Below are 9,003 nucleotides of genomic sequence, written 5' to 3' on the forward strand. Positions count from 1 at the left end.
GAAAAAAAAATTAAAGACTTTCTATAATTCAATGAAAATGAAGGCACAACACACCCAAACTTAAGGGACACAATGAAAGCAGTGCTAAGAGGAAAGTTCATAGCACTAAGTGCCTTCAAGAAGAAATTCTAAATACCTCATACAATTAATTTAATGGCTGACCTGAAACCCTTAGAAAAAAAAGAAGCAGAAACACCCAAGAGGAGTAGACAGCTGGAAATATACAAACTCGGTGCTGAAATAAATAAATTTGAAACAAATAAAACAATTCAAAGAATCAATGAAACCAAGATCTGTTTCTTTGAGAAAATCAACAAAATAGACAAACCCTTAGCCAAAATAATTAAAACACAGAGAGACACTATCCAAATCAGCAAAATCAGAAATGAAAAGGGGACATAACAACAGACACTGAGGAAATCCAAACAATCATTGGGTCTTATTTCAAAAGTCTAAATGCCACCAAGTTTGAAAATCTAAATGAAATGGATCAATTCCACTTACCAAAGCTCAATCAAGACCAGGTAAATTAATTAAATAGTCCTATATTCCCCAAGGAAATAGAAGCAGTCATCTAAAGTCTCCCATCTAAAAAAGGCCAGGACCAGATGGTTTCAGTGCAGACTTTTACCAGACCTTCAAAGAAGAGCTAACTCCAATTCTCTTCAAACTATTCCACAAAATAGAAACAGAAGGAACATTACCAAACTCATTCTATGAAGCTGCAGTCACTTTGGTACCTAAACCTCACAAAGACACAACAAAGAAAGAGAATTTCAGAACTATCTCTCTTATGAACATTGATGCAAAAATACTAAAAAAAAAAAAAAAAATACTTGCAAACTGAATCCAAGAACAAATCAAAGATATCATCCACTATGACCAAGTAGGCTTCATCGCAGGTATGCAGGGGTGGTTCAATATATGGAAATCCATCAATGTAATCCACCATGTAAACAAACTTAAAGAAAAAAAAAAAAAAACGTGATATTCTCCTTAGAGGCTGAAAGAGCATTTGACAAAATCCAATATCCTTTCATGTTTAAAGTCTTGGAGAGATCAGGGATAAAAGGCACATACCTAAACATAGTAAAGGCAATATACAGCAAGCCTATAGCCAACATCAAACTGAACGGAGAAAAACTTAAAACAATCCCACTGAAATCAGGGACAAGGCAAGGCTGCCCACTGTCTCCATATCTCTTCAACATAGTTCTTGAAGTCCTTGCTAGAGCATTAAGAAAAATAAAGGAGATCAAGGGGATTCAGTTTGGAAAGAAAAAGTCAAAGTATCACTATTTGCAGATGATATGATAGTATACATGAGTGGCCCCAAAAATTCATCAAGGCAACTTCTACTGCTGATAAACACCTTCAGCAAAGTGGCTGGATACAAAATTAACTCAAATACATTAGTAGCCCTCCTCTATTAAGACAAATAGACTGAGAAAGAAATTAGGGAAACAACACCCTTCACAATAGCCACAACGGACATAAAGTACCTTGGTGTGACCCTAACCAAGCAAGCCAAAGACTTGTATGAGAAAAACTTCAAGTCTCTGAAGAAAGAAGAAGATATCAGAGAATGAAAAGATCTCCCATGATCATGGCTTGGCAAGATTAACAGTAAAAATGGCCATCTTACCAAAAGCAATCTACAGATTCAATGCAATTCCAATCAAGTTACCAATAAAATTCTTTACAGACCTTGAAAGAAAAATTCTCAACTTCATATTGAATAACAAGAAACCGAGAATTGCTAAAACAATCCTCTACAATAAAAGATCTTCAGGAGGTATCTCCATTCCTGATCTCAAGCTGTACTGTAAAGCAACAGTAATAAAAACTGCATGGTATTGGCATAGAAACAGGCTGGTGGATTAGTGGAATCGAATAGAAGACCCAGAAATAAACCAACATACTGATGGACACCTGATCTTTGACAAAGATGCCAAAACCATACAATGTAAAAAAGATAGCATCTTCAACAAATGGTGCTGGTCTAACTGGATGTCTACATGTAGAAAAATGCAATAGATTCATACTTATCACCCTGCACAAAACTGAAGTCCAAGTGGATCAATACTAGACAGACTAAACCTGTTAGAAGAAAAAGTGGGGAAGAGCCTTGAGCTCATTGGCACAGGAGACAACTTCCTGAACAGAACACCAACAGCACAGGCTCTAAGAGCAACAATCAATAAATGGGACCTCATGAAACTGAAAAGCTTCTTCTGTAAAGCAAAGGACACTTGTCAGAACAAAACAACAGCCTACAGACAGAGAAAGGATCTTCACCAACCCTATATCTGACAGAGGGCTGATATCCTGAATATATAAAGAACTCAAGAAGTTAAACAGCATCAGGTTTCTAGTATTTCATTGAGAATTTCGGGTACTGTATTTTGATCATATTCACTCTTATGCCTTCACCTAACTCTTTCCAGATCCACTGTCACATGTCTAACCAAACCCTCTTAACTTTATATTTTTAAAAAACAACCCATCAAGTCCAGTTTCTTTGTTTCTTCTTTCACTCTCTCTCTGTCTCTCCCTCTTTTCCTTTCCAGCCTTCCTTTCTTTATATTCAGAATTATGCTTTATTAAACTGAGGACTTTTCCACATTTAAAAGCAGTTTGTATTTTCTTATCTACTTTTTAAATTGAAATTGCACACAATAAATTCTGTTCAGTCAGTTCTCCTTTCCCCATCTCCTTCAGAATCATCCCTGTTTCCATACCCACCTAACTTATTTCTATCTCTCCTTAGAAACCAAACAGAAAAATAGAACAACAAAGCAGAATTAAAAAATAAAATAACAAAAATCACTAGCAACACACACAGCCACAGGCACAGGTACACACACACACACACAGTGACACACACACACCCTAAAACCACAAAATTTGAAATCATTTTATGCAAGTAAAAGGTTAGTGAGATTAAAAAAAAAAGCCCAAACAAAGCAATATGAAATAAACAGCAACAACAACAACAAAATATACAAAAACACCATTGGGTTCATTTTTGCATCGGCCTTCTTCTGCAGGGTATGGGGCCTGCCCTTAATTTATACACTTAGTGAGACTCCATTGAAGAAAACTGAGTATTCATTTGCAAGTAATGTCAGTTGTAGTTTTGGGATAGAGGTAGGTGCTCATGTCCACTTTTCTACACCAGTGCTGCACCCCATTTTTTTTTGGACTTGTGCACCCTCTGTGCAAGATGCCACAATCTCTAGGTTCATATGTGCATGAGCCTGTTGTTTCTCAAAGACACTGTTTGGCTCTTATACTCTTTTCACCTCCTCTTCTTGTAGCTGAACCCTGAGGGGTGAGGGTTGATGGAGAGGTCTCATTTAGGACTAAGTGTTCCAAGGTCACTCACTCTTTGCACATTGTCCCTCTGTGGGTGTGTGTTTGTTCCCATCCGATCCCAGGAGTTTCTCTGATAAAGTCTGATTAAGACACTGATCTTTGAGTGTAGCCGAATGCCACTGGGATCATCATATTGCTCATGAGAACAGCATCTCATGAAGCTCACATAGTGTTTTTCACCCACCCCCTGCCCTGTAGTGGCATACAAACATGGCTGTTTATAAGTCCGAAAGTGGCATGTTATAGACACTGGGTCTACTGGTACTGTATTTGGACTTTCTTGCTTCCACATTGGCAAGAGATACTTTTCTGATAATTATTGGTTATCTGGGCTATGGTATTTGGTTATATTAATTCTAAAAGATGAGTCTACATCGTAACTTTTTCCAAGAAAAATCTATGGTTCCCAGACTTAGTTCTTAGACTTAAGTTAGACTTAAGTTCCCAGACTTAAAAACCACAGAGTCAGTTTTTAAAGTGATTATTGTATTTAAAGATGAATTCTTTATATATATTGGATATGAGTCCTCTGTCAGATAGAGGGTTGGTGATGATTCTTTCCCAATCTGTAGGCAGTCGCTTTGTTTTGATGACGGTGTCCTTTGCTTTACAGAAGCTTTTCAATTTCATGAGGTCCCATTTATTGATTGTTGCTCTTAGAGCCTGTGCTGTTGGTGTTCTGTTCAGGAAGTTTTCTCCTGTACCAATGAGTTCTAGGGTATTCCCCACTTTTTTTTCTAGCCGATTTAATGTGTCTGGTTTTATGTTGAGGACTAAACAAGCTGAAAAGCAACAAACCAAGTAATCCACTTAAAAAATGGGGAACAGAGCTAAAGAGAGAATTCTCTGCAGAGGAATATCGAATGGCAGAGAAGCACTTAAAGAAATGCTCAATCTCATTAGCCATTAGGGAAATGCAAATCAAAACAACCCTGAGATTTCACCTTACACCCATCAGAATGGCCAAGATGAAAATCTCAAGGGACAACACATGCTGGAGAGGTTGTGGAGAAAGGGGAACGCTTCTCCACTGCTGGTGGGAATGTAAACTGGTACAACCACTCTGGAAATCAATCTGGCGCTTTCTCAGACAATTAGGAATAGCGCTTCCTCAAGATCCAGCCATACCACTCCTAGGCATATACCCAAAAGAGGCGCAAGTACACAACAAGGACATTGGTTCAACCATGTTTGTAGCAGCTTTATTTGTAATAGCCAGAAGCTGGAAACAACCCAGATGCCCCTCAACTGAAGAATGGATGCAGAAACTGTGGTACATCTATACAATGGAGTATTACTCAGCAATGAAAAATAAGGAAATCATGAAATTTGCAGGTAAATGGTGGGACCTGGAAAGGATCATCCTGAGTGAGTTGACCCAGAAGCAAAAAGACACTCACGGTATATACTCACTCATATAAACATACAATATAGAATAAACCCACTAAAAGCTGTACATCTAAACAAACTAAGCAAAAGAGAGGACCCTAACTAAAATGTTCAATCCCCATCCTGAAAGGCAAAGAGGATGTACATCAGAAGAAAACGAAAATAGGAAACAACCTCGGAACCCGCTACAGAGGGCCTCTGAAAGCCAGAAGAAAACAGGAAACCACCTTGAAACCTGCCACAGAGGGCCTCTGAAAGCTTCTGCAGTATAGACTGTCAAAGCAGATGCTGAGCCTGATGGCCAACTGATGGGCAGAGTGAATGGAATTTTATGTAAGAAGTGGGAAATAGTAAGAGCTGGAGGGAACGGGAACTCCACAAGCAGAGCAACAGAACAAGATAATTTGAACACAGGGAACTTCCCAGAGACTCCTACTCCAACCAAGGACTATTTGTGGAGATGACCTGGAACCCCTGCACAGGTGTAGCCCATGGCAGTTCAGTGTCCAAGTGGGTTACATAGTAATGGGAAGAGGGACTGCCTCTGACATAATCTGATTGGCCTGCTCTTTGATCACTTCCCCCTGGGGGGGAGCAGCCTTACCAGGCCACAGTAGAGGACAATGCAGCCACTTTTGATGAGAACTGATAGACTAAGATCAGAAAGAAGGAGAGGAGGACCTCCCCTATCAGTGGACTTGGGGAGTGGCATGCATGCAGAAAGGGGAGGGAGGGTGTGATTGGCAGGGGAGGAGGGAAGGGCTTATGGGGGGGATACAAAATGAATAAAGTGTAATTAATAAAAAATAAATAAAAGATTTAAAAAAAAAAAAAAAAAAAAAAGATGAATTCTTGTTGGTTACCTTTTTATTATTAAATTCAACAAAATATTACTGATAGATAGATGGCAAAGAAGAAAGCGAACCCTCCTTTTCTCTTCCTCTTCCTTATCATTTCCTCCCTCCTCCATTCCGTGTTCTTTTTTCACATGGTTTAGCTATATATCCTGGGAGGACCTCAAACTCACAATCCCCCACACTGGCCCATCTAGTCACAAGACTCCAGGTGCCTACCACTGTACCTGTTTGACACTGCGCCTTGGAAACCTAAGATGAGCACCTCTGCCAACACGTACAGTTACTATAAATGCAGTTACGATGGCTCTGTTGACATCGTTTGCCATATCACTCTGAAATCTATCTCCCAGAGGAAGTCCAACTCAACTTGTCCAAGTGAGTGAGAATTCCCTAGAGAAAACCTTGAGCTCTTTGACACATCTCTATCACACACTTCTTTCTCCCCATCAGCCACAGTCACAAATGCTCCTCTATAGCCGGGGCATTCCATGGAGTTATCCTTACTTTCCTTTATTTCCTGATAACTCAGAGATTTTGTATTTCTATTATCCCCACTGTCTCATTTATTCATGTGACAAAGCACCTTGACCAAAGAGCAAGTTGGAGAGGAAAGGATTTATTTGGCTTATGCTTCCACATGGCTGTTCACTTCTGAAGAAAGTCCAGACAGGAATTCAAAAGGGCCAGGAACCTGGAGGCAGGAGCTGATGCACAGGCCATGGAGAAATGCTGCTTTCTGGCTTGCTCCCTTTGGCTTGCTCAGTCTGCTTTCCTGCAGAAACCAAGACTCCCAGCCCAGGGATAGCACCACCAAAGGTGGGCTGGACCCTCTCCTGTTGATCACTAATTGTGACAATTTCTTACAGCTGGATCTCATCGGGGCAGTTCCTCAACTGAGGCTCCTTCCTCTGTCATGACTTTGGCTTATGTCAAGTTGACACAAAACCAGCCAAGTTGACAGCACCCTTAAACAGTAAATAAATATATGATTGAAATAGAGTTGTGTGACTCCCCTCTTTCCTTTCCCTCCTTTCAGCCTCTTCCACACCTACCCTCCAATCTTTCTTAAAGTTATGACCTTTTTTTATTTATTTTTTCTTGTTACATGTATGTCTAAGTCCATAAATATATGGATACAAAATGCTGAGTATTTTCGGTGTTGCTTGTATGTATTGGTTTCAGGGATGTCTACCTGGAATCGGGCTCATCTCTAAGTATGGTTTATTCTCCATCTCTCAGCAGCCCTTAGTTTCTTGTAATTCTTTGTCTAGGGGTTCCATTCTCGCATGTCTATTGGTGTTGTCACTGTTCAGGTCCTGTGTAGGCAGCCATAGTATTGAGGTGTTGTGTGTGTAAATTCCCTATTATGTCTAGGAGACTGGATCTCACAGCAGACCATGGTCCTCCAGCTCTTACCATCCTGTCCCCCCTTTTGTGATGTAGGGGTGTAGACGTACCCCTGTGGCCAGGCACATGCTGACAAGTTGTGGTTTTGTGAAATGGTCTCCATCTGCTGCAGAGACACTTGTTTAATCCAGGGCCGAGTGTTACACTTACCTGTGGTATTTAAGTACACTTAGAAATGGTGCTGGATTAGTGAAATTGTGGTAGAAGATCTTTATGATTCATGACCTCACTAGCCACTGGGAGGTCAGTGGGTTTTCGGGCCCAGGAATGCTTTTCCTCCTCTTGTACCGAGCTTAAGCCCAGTTAGGTAGCTGTTAGTCACCACTGAGATATGTGCTCCTCTGTTGGGCATATAGGGATGTCTTGCCACACTGCTCACTGCTGTTCAGAATGATCACAGCTGGGTAGCACTTTTGGCCGCCTACATCCCTTGGAAGCTTCTACAGTGCCTTTTGGTATTGTAAACCCAACTCTCAGGAGGGAGTTTCCATGTCACTTATAGCTTGACCTCTCTGAGTCTGGTGACTGAAGTGCATGAGGTCCTCAGCAACGGGACTCACCTTTGATCTCTAGAAGGCAACCAAAGTCAATAGCAGTAACCTGTATTAGCTCTGGAGTCTCTTGGCCTCCCCTTAAGATCAGCATTGGAGTTTTTATTAGTCCATGGCTATCCCGGGGAGCATTGTCAGCCCAAACGGTATAACTTTCTTTAAACTTCAATGTAAATATACATATTCTTATATATATGCTTATATATAAGTATAGGTATATATGTGTGTGTGTGTGTGTGTGTGTGTGTGTGTGTGTATGTATACACAGCATATGCAATGTCTCTGATGGAGAAGCTTCCATGACAGTTTTAGAGTTGGAGAACTCCCTCCTTATTTCTGCTATTTATCTATTACCTGTGTTAGTGACCCAGGACAATCTTCCAAGTGCACACCAACTAGTTTGTCTGAGGGAGGCAAAAAAGAGAACATATGTTAATTTCTGCACCGAGCAGTGGCTTTCCATCTCAGTTATCCCTAGAATGAATATTGGAAGCTACTGAGAAAAAAACATAGGTTCCGCAAGAAGTTATCTCTGTAACAGTCATTGTGGTGAGAGAAATGAAGATCTCATTTCTGTAGATCTCTGTAGATTTACGGAAAAAGTTGTTTGCAGACTTTACAGCCTTGAGAGGTGTGCCAGAGTGCATTGTAATCCTGAAGATGAGTTCTTTCAGTATTCACAAAAGCTCAGTAGCCACATCCAGTGAGTTAAGGGTCAGTTGGATGAACTATTATGGATTTATTAGAAAGCAGAAATACCCGCGCTTACACACTCCTACACGGGAAGAGATCGCGCTAAGCTTGCCCTTTACACTTGTCTCCCAGGTTCTCTACACGGTGGTGAAGACAGAGTATTTGAGGTTCACAGTGCCCTGGAATTTCTGATTGCTCACAACCTAGAGCAGAGAAGAAGCAATGAACACCCTAACTTGAGCGTTTCCTTCCTAAGCCCAGTGAAAGTGACCTGTTACCAAAGACATGCTCAAAAGGTTGAAAATTTGGTATAAAATGTCAGATATGAAAAAATATAAGAATTCTGGGAGTTTTTTCTCCACTAAAGAATTAGATCCGTTTTTTAGAGATTTTGCCTTGGCCAGAGGTATTCAGTTGCTCAGGTGAGTCATACATTCTCGTACCACTAGATGGCAGCATAACCTCGATGGAAAAACCATTTCGCCCAGCAACAAAGCAAGCTTTTAGTTCAAAGGCCCCGAAGATGGGCAGTTATATGCAAGGAACAAAACCATATAAACCTATTTTTTAAAATGTACACCATTAGACTACTCTCAAGGGAGAAACTATATCTTAGTTATTCAGTGTTTTGGTTCCCAAATAATTCGGTTTCATAAAATGGAATAAGGTAAAACAAGCATGTAAAAAAAAAAAAAAAAAAAAAAAAAAAAAAAAAAAAAAAAAAAAAA

The sequence above is a fragment of the Psammomys obesus genome, unplaced genomic scaffold, assembly GCF_907164565.1.
Source record: "Psammomys obesus unplaced genomic scaffold, mPsaObe1.curated_primary_1811, whole genome shotgun sequence".
NCBI lineage: Eukaryota > Metazoa > Chordata > Mammalia > Rodentia > Muridae > Psammomys > Psammomys obesus.